Source organism: Colobus angolensis, unplaced genomic scaffold, assembly GCF_000951035.1.
Source record: "Colobus angolensis palliatus isolate OR3802 unplaced genomic scaffold, Cang.pa_1.0 Scaffold10, whole genome shotgun sequence".
Lineage (NCBI taxonomy): Eukaryota > Metazoa > Chordata > Mammalia > Primates > Cercopithecidae > Colobus > Colobus angolensis.
The window spans coordinates 20,111,408-20,130,496 of NW_012110919.1; the positions used below are offsets into that span (position 1 = coordinate 20,111,408).

Below are 19,089 nucleotides of genomic sequence, written 5' to 3' on the forward strand. Positions count from 1 at the left end.
GGGACGATGGGAGTCATGAATATGGAAGAGACAAAACTAGAATGAACCCCAAGGTGCTGCATCAGAACTGAAGGTGTCAGTCTGAACTCACAGTTTTCCACATATTGAAATATAGATGCACGTGGTGTGTGTGTGCATGTACATACACTTGCTCCCTAATTCTGCCCATTGACAGGCCTGTGGTTAGCAACACCCCAGCAGCAATAAGCAGATCTAGCTTGGCTCCTAAATTTCATTTTCCACTAAAAGGAACCAGGGCCCCCTGGATAAAGGACTGATTCCACAAGTGGGGAGCGAGCATCTGTTGCCAGAAAGCAACGAAGCACTTAAAGAATGCTGTGGACATGTCAAAGGGACACAGAAGCCAGCCTGGATGAGATCCCACTGGCCCAATTTGTCCACAAGGACAATCCGAGCATGAATGTCAACAATTTAAGAATCAGATTATAAACCAATGAATAAAATAGAAAAATACAAATAACTGAAACAGACATTGATAGCAGACAGGATATTAACATAATTTTAAAGTATCTCTTCAAGAAATGCTTCTGAATGATGAAGGGGAAAAGAATAACTGTACAGCGCAAAAGCCTGGTAAAACCCACCTTAGTGACCAAAGTGAATGTCACTACAGCGGGACAAAAGGAAATCACATGCCACCTTATGGGATTCAAAGAGGACGCAGCATCCCTTGGGTTGTGTTCCGGCCAAATATGCACGCCCTGTGGAATCACACAGGAACATCAGGCACACTCACACTGAGGGACACTCTGCAAACTGACAATCCCAGGCACAAACATGTCCAGGTCATGGTCAACTGCGGTGGCTCATGCCTGTAATCCCAGCATTTTGGGAGGCTGAGGTGGGTGGATCACTTGAGGTCAGGGGTTCGAGACCAGCCTGGCCAACATGGCAACACCCCGTTCTCTACTAAAAATACAAAAATTAGCCGAGCGTGGGGGAGCGCGCCTGTAATCCCAGCTACTCAGGAGGCTGAGGCACAAGAATCGCTTGAACCCAGGAGGTGGAGGTTGCAGTGAGCTGAGATATCACCGCTGCACTCCAGCATGGGCAACAGAGTGAGATTCCGACTCAAAAAAAAAAAAAAATCCAGGCCACAAGAGTCAAAGAAAGACTGAGGAATGTTCCAGACTGCAGGAGAGCCAAGAGACAGGACATCTAGATGCAATGGCAGTCCTTTTGCAAGGATCCTTTTGTTACGAAGGACAACACTGGGACATATGGTGACTCTGGAATGGGGTTAGAGGACTAGACGGTGGGAATGCATCAGAGTCAGTGTCCTGCGTGGATGGCTGTGTTGCGGGTCTGTGGGAGAATGCCCTGGTCTGTATTCCAAGGGTAATGGAGTAGCGGGTTGACAAGTTACTTTCAAATGGTTAAAAAAAAAAAAAAAAAAAGTTCTTTTCACTGTACTTGCAATTCTTACGTAAGTTGGAAATTATTTCAAAATTAATGAGAATTTTTTATCGCCGTAGTATTTTACACATTTATGGAAGACATGTATTTGTTACATGCATAGAATGTGTAATGACCAAGTCAGAGTATCTCAGGTATCCATGACCTTGAGTATTAATCATTTCTATGTGTTGGGAGCGTTGCAAGTTTTCGAGCTACCAATTTTTTTTTTTCCTTTGTGATACGGTCTTGCTCTGTTGTCCAGGCTGGAGTGCAGTGGGGAGATGATGGCTCACTCAGCACAGCCTCCACCTCCCAGGCTCAAGCGATCCTTCCACCTCAACCACCCGAGTAGCTGGGACCGCAGGTATGTGCCGCCATCCCCGGCTAATTTTTTAATTTTATGTAGAGACAGGGTCTCACTATGCTGCCAGGACTGATACTGAACTCCTGAGCTCAAGAGATCCTCCCACTTCAGCTTCTCAGAGTGCTGGGATTATACGCATGAGCCACCACAACCAGCCAAATTTTTTAAAGTTATTTTTTTAAATCTCCATTTAATTTGATTTTGGTAAAACATTACCTGTAATTTTTCTTTATCAGTAGGTGATAAAAGCTTCAGATGATTCTACTGACCACTGGTACAGTCATATTTCATGACTTTCCCCTTTCATCTCTTGCATAGTTTCACCCTCACCAAGCAAGATCTTCCCTGCCTCAGCACTGTTTTCCCTCTCCGTGTTTTCCAGAACAGAAGTGGCCCTGTTTCGTGCCCAGAGCAGAAGAGAACGAGAGCAGAGCCCTTCATCGTTCTGTGTGTGTCCAGGTTTTGAGGGCCTCTCACACACATGGCTCTGGACCATTTAAGATCTAATTTTAGCATTTTTCTGCTTGGAGACCACACGTTTGCAACAGCAGAGGCCGACCTGCCCATGCAGGCCTCCCATTGTGAAGGGCACGCGAAGCCAGGATACCGCAGCCCTGCAGGATGTGACTCAGCATCCTGTCTCAGTGCTGGGGTGGCCAGCAGCTCTGGCACCAAGCGCTGCTGCTGACCTCACCTCTTAAGACCACAAATACCCAGGGTAATTGGTGGGATAGGCATGCAGCATCAGCTCTCCCTGTTAAGACAACTTGTTTGTCCACCCATTATGCTGGGCTTCCTTGTGAACACCCACAGGTATCTATCAGGAAGAGTTCTTCCGAAGAACTGATCTGCTGGTGTTTTCAGGACACCATGAATCAAGAGATTGATCTTGTTTCTCTCTTTGCTTTGACTACCAGGAAGCTCCAAGTCAGATCTGTGGCCACATTCTGGTAACCATACCAACGCTATGCCATGTATTCCATGTACAAACCTTCCCCTTACTTCATCTTATTTTCTTCTGCTTTCTTAATGTCCCGATTTTCTCACTAATGTTAAATTCTATTGCTCTCTATGAATGTTGTAGGGTGCTTCAAATCCTTTTTGGAAGGCACTACTGTAGATACAATACGTTACCCCTGGGGGATAAGGACTCTTTTTCACTTCACACGGAATCCCTGGTATTTGACAAAGAACCCATATTTAGGCACTAAATACACATCAGCTGAATGGATAAAGCCAATAGCTAAGTAAAAACCACCTCAATTACCACATTGTTTCACAAGAGGTTCTTCTCCCTTCCACCTCGCGAGGTGGGGCCTGGTCAGGAGGAGTCCCCAAGGCCTGGGAGGTAGGTTCCTTAGGGAGCCTTCTTGCTGTAGGGGCAGCCGACAGGTCAGTGGCCTTGACTCCAGACCTAAAGAACCACTCCTAGACTCCCAGCTGCAACAGATACAGCGTGGCACGGGTGGGCCTGGTCATCTGGGAAGTGACAAGTGATTTCCAGATGCTGCAGCCAGCCTGGCTCTTTCCAGACCACACTGATGGCCCCTTCCTGTGGGAATTCTGACTGGGTCCAGATTTGGGGAAACACGCCTCGAGGACTCTTGGCAAGTTCGTGCCAGCCCTGGACCAGGAATGACTTCTGTGGGCACAGGGAGAGACCAGGCATTTCCTAACACAGGACCTCTGAACAGCCTTCTCTGAAACAAAGTCTTTTTAAAAATAGCTTCAAAAGTAACCATTCAAGAAAAGAAAGAAAAAAAAAAAACTGTAAAAGTAAAGGCACTCAAGAATGATGTTTCCCAGATAAAAGCCTGGCACGGGTTTCAAAGGAACTTGCGGGAAAACAGGTCAAGGCTGGGTTTTTCCTCTTAGGTGTCACTTGGTTAACATTGGTCTTTGGAGGGGAACAAGTGCGGCAGGAAGGGCTGGCACCAAAAATGACGGCTGGTGGGTATGGACCAGGGCCAGACACCGTACACAGAACAAGACCCTCTGGAGGCCTCTGAGAGGAGAAAGACAGGTGGCGGGCCCAGGATCAGACACGCAAGTGAGCTAAGCGGCAAGGCTGATGTCCCATCCAGAGGCCCCGCTCTGGCCACACGCAGGCTCTCCCAGCATGTACTCATTTATGCGGCAGTCTCTTGCATCTCACTGCAATTCTGCCCCCGCATTGCAGGCTGGCCAGCGTGGCTTCCTCATCAGCACATCCCCCTGCACCCCGACACTGACTACACCCACAAAGCAGAAGCCCCCACACCCTCCAGCCCACTCATCCAGTTAGCTTTAAAAATGGCTTCTCTCAGGGGCTAGGTGCAGTGGCTGATGCCTGTAATCCCAGCACTTTGGGAGGCCGAGGTGGTTAGATTGCTTGAGGTCAGGGGTTCAAGACCAACCTGGCCAACATGATGAAACCCCATCTCTGCTAAAAATACAAAAAATTAGCCAGGCATGTAGGTGCACGTCTATAGTCCTAGCTACTCAGGAGGCTGAGGCAGGAGAATCGCTTGAACCCAGGAGGCAGAGGCTGCAGTGAGCCGAGATCATGCCACTGCATTGCTTGAGGTCAGGGGTTCAAGACCAACCTGGCCAGAGCGAGACTCTGTCTCAAAAAAAAAAAAAAAAAAAAAAAAAAAAAAAAAAAGAAAAGAAAAAAAGAAGAAAATGATGGCTCCTCTGGATTTTGATTAATCCTATTTTGATTAATCCTGTTTTTTCATTTTCAGCTTCCTTGAAGCAGCACAACCTGTCTGGATGTCCTCCTCGTCTCAGGAATTTTCTAATAAGCCATAAATCCAGAGATCTGACCACAGAACAATGAATGCCAAAGATGAGTTCTAAAGATGTGAGTACTCTCTTTCTAAACGGACGCTGCTTTGTGTGTGGCTCTGCTCCTGCGGGCAGACGCGGCAGGCTAAGCTCTGCGGAGGAGGAGGTGAGTCCCGGCAGAGGATCACTTCCTCTCGGTAGCCAGGCTGGTATTCTCCATCGCAGGGTCAGACCATAGCCCTGACCCAGCTAGACCTCCACAAGCGCATGACCTTGCTCTCACTGTGGGAATAAAACTCGTGAGTCAGTTACAAATACACAGCAAATGATGAGCAGCACAATATAAACACAGATCTAGATTGGTGGCTCTGAGGACTCTCATTCTTAAATTTGGAGGCCATCATCTAATCTTGTCTTTTCACTTTACACAGTGGGAGACAGGGACCCAGAGAAGTGAAGAGACGTGCCTTAGCCTGCACAGCAGATGACGCATCTCAAGACGGACCCAAGGTTTTCTGACTCCATCTCACAGCTTTGTCCCATTTATCATGAAGATGACCGCTGGTAACACTGCTACCTACGAGCTGAGCTTGTATGCACATTCCTGGTGTGTACACACATGTGCGCACGCTCCTGCCATGTGCTAAGTGCACAGGAAGGAGACCAGGGCCCCGAGGCATTCTTTTGAAGTCTAAGTACTGGTATTTCAAAAGTTTAATGAAACCTACTAGACTCTGAGCAAAACTCATTTTATGTTAACCTTAATGAAAAGTTTAATTAAGTTCTGACAGAATTAACTCTTCACGTCTCTGTCCTCATTTGTCCCCATTCTAAAATGAGTTTTCTAATTAAAAAATATATATAGGGCTGGGCGTGGTGGCTCAAGCCTGTAATTCCAGCACTTTGGGAGGCCGAGGCGAGTGGATCGCCTGAGGTCAGGAGTTCGAGACCAACCTGGCCAACATGGTGAAACCCCATCTCTACTAAAAATACAAAAAATTAGCTGAGGGTGGTGGCGCATGGTTGTAATCCCAGCTACTTGGGAGGCTGAGGCAGGAGAATCACTGGAACCCCGGAGGTAGAGGTTGCAGTGAGCTGAGATTGTGCCACTGCACTCTAGCCTGGTGACAAAGTGAGACTCCATCTCAAAAAAATACATATACATATGGCCAGGCACAGTGGCTGACACCTATAATTCCAGCACTTTGGGAGGCCGATGTGGGCAGATTGCTTGAGTCCAGGAGTTCAAGATCAGCCTGGGCAGCATAGTGAGACCCCATCTCTACGAAAAATACAAAAATTAACCAGGCATGGTGGTGTGCACCTGTGGTCCCAGCTACTTGGGAGGCTGAGGTGGGAGGACCAATTGAGCCCAGGAGGTTAGGGCTGCAGTGAGCTGTAATCATGCCACTGTACTCCAGTCTGGGCAACAGAGCAAGACCCTGTCTCAAAAAGAAAAAAAGAGAGAGAGAGAAAAAAAAAATTGAAGGCAAATTCTGATTTTCAAACCAAACGTTCCAACAAACTGCAGAAATAAAACCCGAGTTAAACCAAAAGGAACAACCAAACAGCACAATGGCCCCAGAATGATAAGTCTATATGCCCCAATGTTTAAAAGTGGGAGTCAATGGGAGGCCACTACCTATAAGGCCACACGGGTCGGGGCAGGACTCAGGTCCCTGAATCACAGCAGCCTGCATTCAAACCCTGGCTCAGGCCTCCCACCAGCCTCGTGGAACTGGTTTCCTAAAATGAGGAGAGTCCCACGTTGCAGGCTTATGACTACAAGATGATAGCAAGTGCAGAAAGTTCCAAGCCCAGAGCCTGCAGCCGGCAGAAGCTGGCCTCATTACCACCCGGATGCTCTCTGGGCTGCTGCACATGAAGGGGATACATGACAATCCCTGCTTTAAGTAGAGCTCAGGGAGGTGACGGGACCTGCCCAAGCACATAGTGGTGCTGCTAATGGCTCAAGCAGGAAGAATGGGCTGCAAAGCCTGGTTCTTCTGATAAACTCCATTCTGTCTCCCAGTGTGCGTTCTGACGCATAGGGAGGAGGAAAAGGAAAGACAGCACTTGGATTTTGGGGTGAAGAGCACAGGTTTTGGAGTCAATGAGACACGGAGTATGAGGGCCTCAGCTCAACGGTTTTCTACGAAATAAAAACAGGCCACTGACCTCTCTGGGGCTTAGTCGTCTCATCCAGGGAATGGGAATTTAAATGTCCTTACAGGGTTTTCACAAAGATTAAATGAAATAATGCACACAAGGCAATTCACAGAGTGGAGTATGGGTGTTCCCTTTTCTCTCCTCCATCCCTGCTTTATTTTTTTTTTGCCTGGGCACTTACCAACATACGATTATTGTGCTTGTTATTTTACTTACTGTCTTGTCTCCCTCAACAGAATGTCAGCTTCCAGAGCAGGAATCTTTGTTTTGTTTGCTGCTATATTCCCAGCCCCTAAAACAGGACTTGGCGCACAGTAGGAGCTCAATAAATGTTTGTTGAATGAACAGCTCACAAGCAGACAGATGAGGACAGAGGGGTACTGAGACTGATCTAACAGCACCGATGTTACTAAACTGCAATGGAGGCAATGGTGGGAAGAATCTCTCTGTCCTTTGTTTCCTGAACGTCCAAGACAACTTTTAGTTGCTCAACAGGAAACAATACTCAATTTACAAGACCTCCAGGGCCTATTCAGGGCAAACTGGGCGCTGTGAGTCAAGAGGTCAGGCAGGCCTTGTCCCTAGGGTGGCTCACAGTCTAGTGGGCAAGGCCAGCTTCTTCATATGTGCTCAGAAAGGCCCCACGCTTGGTTTAACACTCTGCTCATGCCATCTTGAAATTCTTAATAATGTTTGTTGTTGTTGTTTGCTTGTTTGTTTTGAGCTAGATTCTCACTCAGTTGCCCAGGCTGGAATGCAGTGGTGTGATCTCAGCTCACTGCAACCTCTGCCTCCAGGGTTCCAGTGATTCTCCTGCCTTAGCCTCCCGAGTAGCTGGGATTACAGGCATGTGCCACAACACTTGGCTAATTTTTGTATTTTTAGTAGAGACAGGGTTTCACCATGTTGCCCAGGATGGTCTCAAACTCCTGATCTCAGGTGATCCACCCTCCTCGGCCTCCCAAAGTGCTAGGATTACAGGCATGAGCCACTGCGCCCAACCTCTTAATGACGTTTAACAAGGGGCTCTACCATGTTCATTTTGCACTGGGCTCCACAAATTATGCAGCCAGTCCTGCATTACAGGAAACATTTCCGTACCTAAGTACGTATTCTACAGAGCAAGCACAAAACGCCAAGGAAACACTAAGGAGAGAAAAATGCCTGTGAGAAGAAAAAGGAAGACATGAATCACTTTCAACAGAAGCTGTTACCATGAAGGAAGTACGGGCAGGGGGCATTTGTTGAATGTCTACTATCGGGAGAAAGGGTTTGCGTCATGAGCACATTTAATTCTGACAACCACCCTACAGCTGCGTACTATATTGGCCATTTGAAACTAAGGCCTGCCCAAGATCATACAATACCCTAGTGAGGTGACAAAGGACAGACATAGGAGCCAAACCCATGCCCATCTCTCCCTAAGTCCAAAGCTGTGGGAAAAACAAAACAGAATCAACATGGGTGGTTATTTTTAAGGCCAACATATTCAAGGTGGGGGCAAATCCAAGAGACACTAAGCCTCAGAGCATGAACAAGCACATGGGTGCTGAGCGGAGGGGACCAGCGTTCACCAGGGTGGTGTCAAAACTCTGTAAGGCTTGCTCCCCATGTTCCTGGTCTCTTCCCATGAGCACCAGGCACCCCTTACCATCCCAAAACTAGGCACCTCTGTAACACTGAATGGAAACCTCTTTGTTTACATGTGTTCTCTCTATATTAGACTGGGGGCATCCCTAGAATACACACAGATTGACTGGTGGGCAGAATTCTGCCAGATGCATGCACCCGAGTGAGCCTTTCTCTTTGAATGTGGGAGGGACAAGAGAACAAGACGGGAGAGCTGTTCCCTTAATTAGGCTGCACTGCACATTAAAGGTGATGAGACAGTCATTCTGGTGATAACAATCTGTCGTAAGACCCTACAGAGGCAGACTCTCCTGTTGGCTTTGAAGAAGCAAGCACCACGAATTCTCTACAGCTGCAAGAAAATGAATTCAGGCCAGGCGTGGTGGCTCACACCTGTAATCCCAGCACTTTGGGAGGCTGAGGCGGGTGGATCACCTGAAGTCAGGAGTTCGAGACCAGCCTGACCAATATGGTGAAACCCCGTCTCTACTAAAAATACAAAAATTTGCTGGATACACCTGTAGTCCCAGCTACGCAGGAGGCTGAGACAGGAGAATTAATGGAACCCCGGAGGCAGAGGTTGCAGTGAGCCGGATCGCACCACTGCACTCCACTGGGCGACAGAGCGGACAAAGAAAAAATGAATTCAGCCAAGAACCGTGTGAGCTTAAAAGAGGACCCTGGGGTTCAGATGAGACCCCAGCCCTGGCCAGCAAGCCTTGTGAGTCCCCGAACAGAGAACCCAGCTATACCGTGTGCAGATTCCTGACCCATGGAAGCTGTGAGATAATAAATTTGGGCTGGGTGTGGTGGTTGGCTAGGCGTGGTGGCATGGTGACTCATGCCTGTAATCCCAGCACTTTGGGAGGCCGAGGCAGACAGATCACTGGAGGTCAGGAGTTTGAGACCAGCCTGCCCAACATGGAGAAAACCCATCTCTACTAAAAATACAAAATTGGCCAGGCGTGGTGGTACGTGCCTGTAATCCCAGACACTTGGGAGGCTGAGGCAGGAGAATCGCTTGAACCTGGGAGGCAGAGGCTACGGTGAGCTGAGATTGTGCCATTGCACTCCGGCCTGGACAACGAGAGCAAAACTCCATCTCAAATTAAAAAGAAATAAAATTAAAAATATATATATATTATTTAACTGTTAAGTTAGTGGTAACTTGTTATGCGGCAAGCGATGACTGATACAGTAACCTACGCACATGTCCATCTCCAGCACAGACACAGAATTTGGATGCACTGGGTGCATGACACCTCTTGGCAGGACTTAACTGGACAGACTAGCAACAAAGACAATAAAATCCAGGCTAAGATGGACCGCCAAGGGCAGGGAGGAACCCCAGAGGGTAGACAGCTGCAAAACTAAGGATATTCAATCAAGAGGGGAAGTATGGTCTGCAGAACAATGACATGCCAACCCCATCCACTCAGACACTGTAGGGGAGGGGGAGAAGGCAAAACCACACTTCAGAAGGCTGTAAGGAGAATGGGGTCCCTGGGAGACTTCCAGGTGGAGACCAAAAGGGGAAGGGAGTGTGGACAGAAAGGGAGAGGAGTCAGGGGAGTTCACAGTTTGCCACAGAAACCCAATAAAACAGAAGAGACAATATCCTGCCACTCGCTCTGGCCCATACCTTTGCTAGGGCAGGCAATCACGAATCACCAAATTATAATAATTCTAATGACCATGTTCCCACACTTGACTTGGAAACGCTGGATTAAAAAAAAAAAAATTTCACTCCTGATCCACACCCTGGGGACAATATTATCTCCCCAGTGTCCTACCTGGCCCCCAACTACTTATGTCTCATGCCAGACTGAGCCGGCTCCCAGGATGGCAAGGGAGCCAGGAGCTGCCGCCAGCAGGGCCATCTGCTCACCAGTTCCCACAGTCTGAAGAGCACAGATTCCAAAGGCACTGGGAGCGGCCAGCAGCAGCCTGCACATGCGGAAGGCAGGGGAGAGCAAGGGAACTGGATCCATCCTGCTCTGCTGCAATCATCTGCATGCCGGGTGTGAGATGATCAGTTCTTGAGACACTTCCCAGAAGGCCTGCAGAAAAACTGTCTGAGTTACAATACTGCTTCCTCCAAGTCTGTATTCTTATTTGCATCTTATAGTAATATAGCCGGGTAAAGCAGGAAGGCTGCTCCAAGTCAAAGAGCATCCATGGTGGGCGCCCTCTCAGGCCGGGCCGCAGTACCTGCAGGAGTCGGCCCCTCTAATTCTCCTGTGCCATGAACTAACACCGCACGTCAGCAACACCTTGTGAAGACCAAGCACAGCAACCAAGCCCACTGTGGACCTAATTCTGGGCAAGGAACTTTTTTTCGAGACAGGGTCTTGCTCTGTCACCCAGGATGGAGTGCAGCAGCATAATCTCAGCTCACTGCAGTCTCGACCTCCTGGGTTCAACTGATTCTCCTACCTCAACCTCTTGAGTAGCTGGGACTACAGGCATGCGCCACCATGGCCAGCTAATTTTTCTATTTTTTTGCGGAGATGGGGTTTTGCCATGTTGTGTAGGCTGGTCTCGAACTCCTGGGCTCAAGCGATCCACTCACTTTGGCCTCCCAAAGTATCGGGATTACAGGCGTAAGCCACTGCGCCTGGCCTGGGCAAGGAACATCACACAACTACTCCACAGCCCTCAAAGGTCACAGTGTCATCTCTGTTTTGTAGGTGGAACAACTGAGACCCACGGAGGTGTAGGAACACACAAAGGTAAAGGAACTCAGCCACCAGTACAGGAGCCAGATGCCAAACCTAGGTCTGCCTGACTCAGAACCCCACTGCCTTCCCTCTACACCTGGCTGTTTCTCCTACATGTCTGGAATTTACTGCAGGGTCAAAGGTTAATCCATTTGGACGGTTAACCTTTATTTACTTATTTTGAGACAGTCTCGCTCTGTTGCCCAGGCTGGAGTGCAGTGGCGTGAACTTGGCACGCTGCAACCTCCCGGGTTCGAGCGATTCTCCTGCCTTAGCCTCCCAAGTAGCTGAGATTACAGGTGTTCACCACCAAGGCCGGCTAATTTTTGTATTTTTAGTAGAAAGGGGGTTTCACCATGTCGGCCAGGCTGGTCTCGAACTCCTGAGCTCCAGAGATCTGTCCTGCCTCAGCCTTCCAAAGTGCTGGGATTAGAGATGTGAGCCACTGCGCCCGGCCATTTAAACTGTTTAAATGCTACACGAAGGCAGAGAAATGAGGCCGTCCCTAAGGGATGTGAGAGCAGTTAGGGATGCGACAAGGGCACACAGACCTGCAACATGGCGGATGTGGCACCTGTCACAGAGAGGGACGCCAGGGGCTCCCTGCTTTCTCTGAAGAGAGGGAAATCACAAACATCTGGGGTGGGAGCACTTTTAGCTGGCCATGAGGACTACAGCCAAGTGAAAAGGAACGGGCCGAGGGAACATGCGTGATTAGGGAGCAGGGAGTAGTCCCGATGGACTGGAAAAGGCGCATGCGAGAGGGGAGGGCGGAAAGGCCAGCAACGCCGGTGACGCTGGAGCTCAGAACAGACTCCAAGGACCAGAAGGAAGAAGCATCAAGGGACCAGGGGCTAATATGCCAAGGTAGAGAGGATAGGTCCTGCGGTGTTCCTCTGTGATGGGACAGAAGAGGTGTGAGGACGTGAAGAGGTGCCACCAGGGAACCTGACAAAAAAAAGGCAGGTGGCTCGGAAGAACCGATCCATGTGACCCCGCAATTTATTGGATATGGATGAATCACAGCTGACTTTTTAGATGACCCAAAAAATGAAACTATTAATTAAGGCTAGACAGAGGGGAGAAAAGAGAAATATCCTGCTACCTCCAGTTTTTCTCCCTACAGCACCTCTTAGAGATGAGGTGATGGCAGTTCACCTTCAGGATCCATTGGAAACAAAGAGAAATCTCTCCCTAACTCTCCTGATGCCAAACAAAAAACCACCAACTATTCCATAATTTTCTTCTCTAGGAGAGATTCAGAGAGAAAAGGCCTGAAAATGCAAATTGACACACAGATGTGAATGCGTTTCAGTCAAAGTTTAAACCAGGACACAACTTTTCTTGTGTAGCAAGGAAGGTTAGGAGGCAGGATGGTGTTCTGTGCCTAAAAAAGTGAGTGCGACGTCAAGGTGGCTGAAGAGGGGTTTAAAAGGGGACCTAGGAGGACAAGCCCAGAGGCCAGCATCCCACCCTAAATGAGAACACAGGTCTCCAACTCCAGCCCAGGGTCTCCCAGTGGTCACAATGGTGTTGGGGACCTGCTGACAGTGGCACGGAAGGACTCTCGGTGGTGGTCAGAATGACCCAACATCCCAGGAGGCACCCGCCACCAGCTGGCATAAGTCCTCGGTGCTGCCCTGGCACTGCTGCTAATCCACCCCAGCGGCCTCAGGCACACTCCCGCACCTGTACGTCCAAGACAGTGAATTCAATGGTACTACTAGCCTGGCCTCCAGAAAGGCAGCAGAGTAGGATCAACTTGGCCTTAGAGGTCTCGCTTCAAATACAGTTATTTCCCAGTTCCAATCTTGGGCCTCAACCACCAACTGGGAAAACCTCCCTCCTAGGGCTGTTTTGAGAACTCGATATGGAAAGCTACCAAAGCTTTATTTCCCACCCCTTTGTAAGGTCCCCCACAGCTCCCAACTAGGCAGAGAAAGGGGCCTTTTATTAGCAAGAAAAGGGCCAGGTGCAGCAGCTGTCACCACGCCTGTAATCCCAGCACTTTGGGAGGCCAAGGTGGGAGGATCACCTAAGCCCAGGAGTTTGAGACCAGCCTCGACAACACAGTGAGATCTCGTCTCTTCAAAACACATTTAAAAAAATTAGTAGCCGGGCGCGGTGGCTCAAGCCTGTAATCCCAGCACTTTGGGAGGCCGAGACGGGCGGATCACGAGGTCAGGAGATCGAGACCATCCTGGCTAACACGGTGAAACCCTGTCTCTACTAAAAATACAAAAAACTAGCCGGGCGAGGTGGCGGGCGCCTGTAGTCCCAGCTACTCCGGAGGCTGAGGCAGGAGAATGGCGTAAACCCGGGAGGCGGAGCTTGCAGTGAGCTGAGATCTGGCCACTGCACTCCAGCCCAGGTGACAGAGCAAGACTCCGTCTCAAAAAAAAAAAAAAATTAGTCAGGTGTGGTGGCGCACGCCTGCAGTCCCAGCTACCTGGGAGGCTGAGGTGGGAAGACAGCTTGGTCCAGGAGTTCAAGGCTGTAGTGAGCTATGATCACACCACTGCTCTTCGGCCTGGACAACAAAGACCCTGTCTCTAAAAAATAAAAATAAAAAGTTTTAATTTAAAAAAAAGTTAAATACTAATGAGAAAGGTCCACATACGCATTTTCATGTCACTGCTATTTATAAGTTCTTAACTGAAACCACTATGATATAAGCTATTAAAGGTAATTAAAAAATAAAAACAGCTGTTTGCCCCAAAGATAGTCTAAGTGACAGAGCTCAGTGCTCTCTCATCAACAACAGCCCTGAGAGAGACAAGAGACGGAAGAGATTCCAACCCTAAGAAAGGGCTGGAGGGGAGCCTGGGGAGGAGACATGGGGCAGGGGAGCTCCAAGAGGGAGCTGGGGGAGGGGAGCATGGGGAAGGGGAGCTCCAAGAGGGAGCTGGGGGAGGGGAGCATGGGGAAGGGGAGCTCCAAGAGGGAGCTGGGGGAGGTGAGATGGGGAGGGGAACCCCAGGAGGAAGCTGGGGGAAAAGAGCTTGGGGAGGGTAGCTCAAGGAGGGGACCTGGAGGTGGGGAGCTAAGGAGGAGATCTGGGAGAGGGGAACCTGGGGAGGGGAGATGGGGGAGGGAAGCTGGGGAAGGGGATCTGGGAGAGGGAAGCTTGGGGAGGGGATCTAGGGAGGGGAGATGGGGGAGGGGAGATGGGAAGGAGACATGGGAGAGGAGCTTGGGGAGGGGATCAAGGGAGGAAATCTGGGGGAGGGGGATTTAGGCAAGGGAGCTCAGGGAGGGGAACTTGGGGAGGGGATTTAGAGAGGGGAGACGGGGGAAGGGGAGCTCATAGAGGGGACTTTAGGGAGGGGAGATGGGGGAGGAGATCGGGGAGTGGAGGTTGGGGAGGGGATTTAGGGTAAGGGATCTAGGGAGGGAGGGATCTAGGGTAAGGGATCTGGAGGAGGGGAGTGGGGGAAGGGGGAGGGGAGTGGGGGAAGGGAGATGAGGAGTGAGGTGAGGGGAACCTGGAGGGAGGGATCTGGGGAAGGGGATTCTGGGGAGGCGAACAGGTGGAGAGAGGAGCTGGTGGGGAGGGAGTTGGGGGGAAGGGAGCTGGGTGCCTGCAGGAGCTGCTCTGAGGTGGACAAGCCCTCTTTCAGTTCCTTCTTGACAGTTAGTCTCCAGACTTTCACTCCGCCCCTTCCCTGTTTCCACCCAGACAGTCTGATCTGCAACTCGGCCCATGACTGCCCCCACTTGGGAGTCCAGCTGCTTCCAGCCTGGGAACCCTGACATGGGCCCTGAGCTGACCAACCAAAAACCCCAAGGTGACAGAGTAAATGTGTCCTGTGTCTTGAGCATAACAATAAAAGTGAGGACCAAGCAGAAGTCCCCTAGCGAGGACCCAGAAAAAAGACATCTCTTTGATTCTTGCAGGCTAGTGTTTCCCTACCCACATAATCTTTAGAAATCATGTGTGCTGTAATAAAAGTGAGTATTTCCCCTCCCTTTACTCAAGCACATAGAAACATCGGAGAAAAACTGAGCATATTTCTACCAGTTCTGCATGAGGGTTTGACCAAAACACCCTGCTCTCGGTAATGAACGGTTGACCCCAATTTCTAAACACACATTTCCTTTTCCAATTAATTTTCCTTCCCCTCATGAGATAAAACAGACTATATATATATATTTAAAAACAATATCCCTGAAAATTTGCTTACTTTTTTAAAACTATGAGGTCAGAGTTTAAGACTGGCTCCTTGGTATGAAGGAATACATTACATTAATATAACAAAGGGCTGAATCTTCTATAAACCAACAAAACACCCAAACAAAGGCAGAACTTAATTTCTGGCAAAGAAAAAATGAAAATGTTTTTGGTGTCCATTAGTGAATACATCAGCTGAGGACTACATCTTGGAATCTTTTCAACGAGCAGAGCTAAAGATTTTTCATAAGCGCAATTAAAGCACCCTGAATTGATACATTTAGGGGGTTGAGCATCTGTTTCAAATCAGTGAAGTGTTTACCGCAAAAGGAACACCTTACCAAAAGCAGGATGAAAAACTTAGGGCAGATTATTATTATTATTATTTTTTAAGCAGAATAGTCTGCAAGAAAATACATAAAAAAGCTCAAGTTAGGCCAGGCGCAGTAGCTCATGACTGTAATCCCAGTACTTTGGGAGGCCAAGCAGGAAGATCACTTGAGGCTAGGAGTCCGAGACCAGCCTGGGCAACACAGTGAGACTTTGCCTCTATTCAAAAATAATAAGTTACCAAAAAATGCTCAAAATGGTAATGTAAGGGTGGCAGAATAATGGCAATTATTTTCCCTCAAAGTGTTATATAATATTATTAAAGTGGCTAGACATACGTATGGATTTTAAAGCACTTCAGTTTTATGTGTGCTTTAGGTATAATTTCTAAGGCATTAAAAAATTGGCATATTCTTTTTTTTTAAGACGGAGTTTTGCTCTGTCGCCAGGCTGAAGTGCAGTGGCACAATCTTGGCTCACTCTGCCTCCCAGGTTCAAGTGATTCCCCTGCCTCAGCCCCCTGAGTAGCTGGGACTATAAGCACACACCACCACACCCAGCTAATTTTTTGTATTTTTTTACTAGAGACAGGGTTTCACTATGTTGGCCAGGATGGTCTCGATCCCTCGTGATCCACCCACCTCGCCCTCCCAAAGTGCTGGGATTATAGGCATGAGCCACCGCACCCGGCCCAAAGCTGGCATGTTCTTTTTGAAGGTTTTCCCTTTGGGAGAGGAACAATAGCATTCCTTACCTGCTTGGGAGAAAGACTCAGGAACAAAAACTGAAAGTCTACTTACCTGAGGTTTAATTTTCTATCTTCTTCGCTGCCAGCCTCCAACTACAGAGAAAGAAAGAGAATATCACACCACAGGCACCACTGTCAACACGCCTCGGGCGGCAGTCTCACATTCTCCACCCTGGTATCGGAAAAAGATAAGGACATCCAGGAAACCTAGCTACTTCTAAACAGCCTTGCCCTTTCCTCACCAATCCTGGTCTGTCCCGTGGAGTCATTTCCGTGGGGGAATTTTCAGGTTTCCAAATGTTGACCCACATTCCTGCCACAGTCTAGGGGATGGAGTCCTAGCTCAACATTTCCTATCTGGTGTTATTACCCAGCACGGTCTTTTAGCCCTCAGCCCTCAACTTTCCGGGGTTGTTCTGGATCTTATCCTGTTTTTCTCTTTTAAGGGGAGGGGGTCGTGTTTAAAGAGAATTCACTTCCTCCGTGGAGCCAGGCAGTAACAGCTGAGTGATGAACACCATTTTCAAAAAACCATCCCAGGCAAGACTTGCACAGTGGAAGGTGGCCAGGAATCAGGCTGGCTGTCTGTGGGTCTTGAAAGCTCTTGATGGTTCCCGAAAAGACTTAAACGTTTAATACGAAACATCCTAGGCTATCAGTTTATTTATATAAATGCAAGAAAGAGATATTTAATATTTTCTGAAAGCTAAAAGGCCAAGAGCTTGGGCTCCAGAAGTACCTATGACTTATTTTTATTTTTTTTCTTTCATACAGTAAACTGAAATGAGAAGGCAACACACACACACACACACACACACACACACCCCACGGCCAAACAACTCCTCACCACTGGGACTTGGCATGTTTTTTTATGTTGCACACAGGCGCCCATTGAATGGGAAAGAGAAACCTGGAAAGCCGCGATGGCTGGGAGAGATGCAGGGCTGATTGAGGACAGAAATGAGGCAGAAGCCAAGGGTGAAGGAAAAACGGTCCAGAGATAATGTAGGGAGGGGCCTGGGCAGCAAGGGACGCCCACCAGGAGGTGGCAACTTCAACCAAGAATGAGTACACCAGCAGTGAGCAGTGAGCAGTGGCTCACACCTGGAATCCCAGCACTGCGGGAGGCCGAGGGGGGCTGATCACCTGAGGTCAGGAGTTCAAGACCAGCCTGGCCAACAAGGTGACACCCTGTCTCTACTAAAAATACAAAAATTAGCCGGGCATAGCGGCACGTACCTACAATCCCAGCTACCTGGGAGGCTGAGACAGGAGAATCACTTAAACCCAGGAGGCAGAGGTTGCAGTGAGCCAAGATTGAACCACTGCACTCCAGCCTGGGTGACAGAGCAATACTTTGTCTCAAAAATAAATGAATGAATAAATAAATAAATAAAATAAAATACGTACACCAGAGGGCCTGGGAGTCCCTACATCATATTATGATGTACATACAAGATTCTGCAGAGGCACCTACCCCACACTGAAGGAGAAGTGGAGAGACCAGGGAAGGCTTCACTGACCACAAAACAAGTCACAACAGCAACAAACTGAGAAGAGTATGTTGGGTCTAACCCAGTGGTTCTCAACTGGGAGCAAGTTCTCTCAACAGGAGACATTGGGAGATGTCTGGAGGCATTTTTTCTGGAGGTCACTACTGGCACCTAGTGGGTAGAGGACAGGATCCCACATGTACTGCACATTCCACAATACACAGGACGGTCCCCCAACAAGAGAGAATGTTCCGGTCCCAAGTATCAACAGTGGGTTGAGAAACTCTGGTCCAATCCAAAAAAGTGCCTGGCGATCTGCCCATGAAAACTGGTCACTTTGAACGTTTCTCAGAAATAACAATGTTATGATCCATTCCTGAAAATTATTGATTTATCTATTCTTGTGCTCTGCCTGTTCACACAAAGGAACTGAGATAAGATTCACAGGAAAATGACATAAGTGACATAATCAAAGACTGGGGGGAAAAAAAATTAAAAGAGAAAGGAGAGCCTTAGGACTGAGGGCTGTGATCCCCTTCTGTTTCCCACGCCAGCAGCAGGCCTGACTGTGTCAGGAAAGAGCTGCCGTTAAGTGTCTGACTCATTATGAAGTTGCATTTTGAAGAGTGATGACGTGACTTGGGGGTATGGACTTCACAATCATTTAATTCTTGGTCACTCTCCGAGGTTCTCAGATGAAAGGCCATGTTCAGGTCAGTTATTCCAGGGAAGCTACATATGCCAAGGAACACATGAAAGAAGTAATCCAGTCCTTTTAGATGAGCCAGGGACCACAGACAGGAAGCAACTCAAGCGAGGGCAGACCACAGCAGAACCCGCCTGGCCTAGGTCTCCTGACCCCACACACACTTGCTGTCTCCATCCCACCTTGCTTCTCACCTCAACACCTCTGGACGAAGACCTTGCCTTTGGGAAACATCCCAGCCCATTCAAAGCCCAGCAAGGAATGCTGCAGCTGTACTATGATCAAATAAAAGCTGCCTGAGTTTTACTTTATGTTTATCAGGTCACTAGCACTTGGTAAAAATAATGCTTTATATAATAACTGAAAATGTATCTAGCAGAAAAAACACAAATGTCCCAACAAAATGTGCTACATCCATGCAATGGAGTATTATACAGCCATGAAAAGGAATGAAGTACTGCCACATGTTACAATACGCATGACCTCTGAAAACGTGATGCTGAGTGAAAAAAGTCAGACACAAAAGGCCACAAAGGGTGTGATTCCATTTACATAAAATGTCCAGAATAAG

General features: G+C 48.5%; 1 protein-coding gene across 1 annotated transcript in view; it reads right to left on the bottom strand.

Annotated features, from left to right (window-relative positions):
- SSH1 (slingshot protein phosphatase 1) overlaps positions 1-16,408 on the bottom strand; it is a 70,182-nt gene extending 53,774 nt beyond the window's left edge. The window contains exon 1 of the mRNA XM_011935922.1: positions 16,372-16,408. The gene's annotated coding sequence lies outside the window, so the exon portion shown is untranslated. The remainder of the gene's footprint in view (positions 1-16,371) is intronic.
- Positions 16,409-19,089: the final 2,681 nt, after the last annotated feature.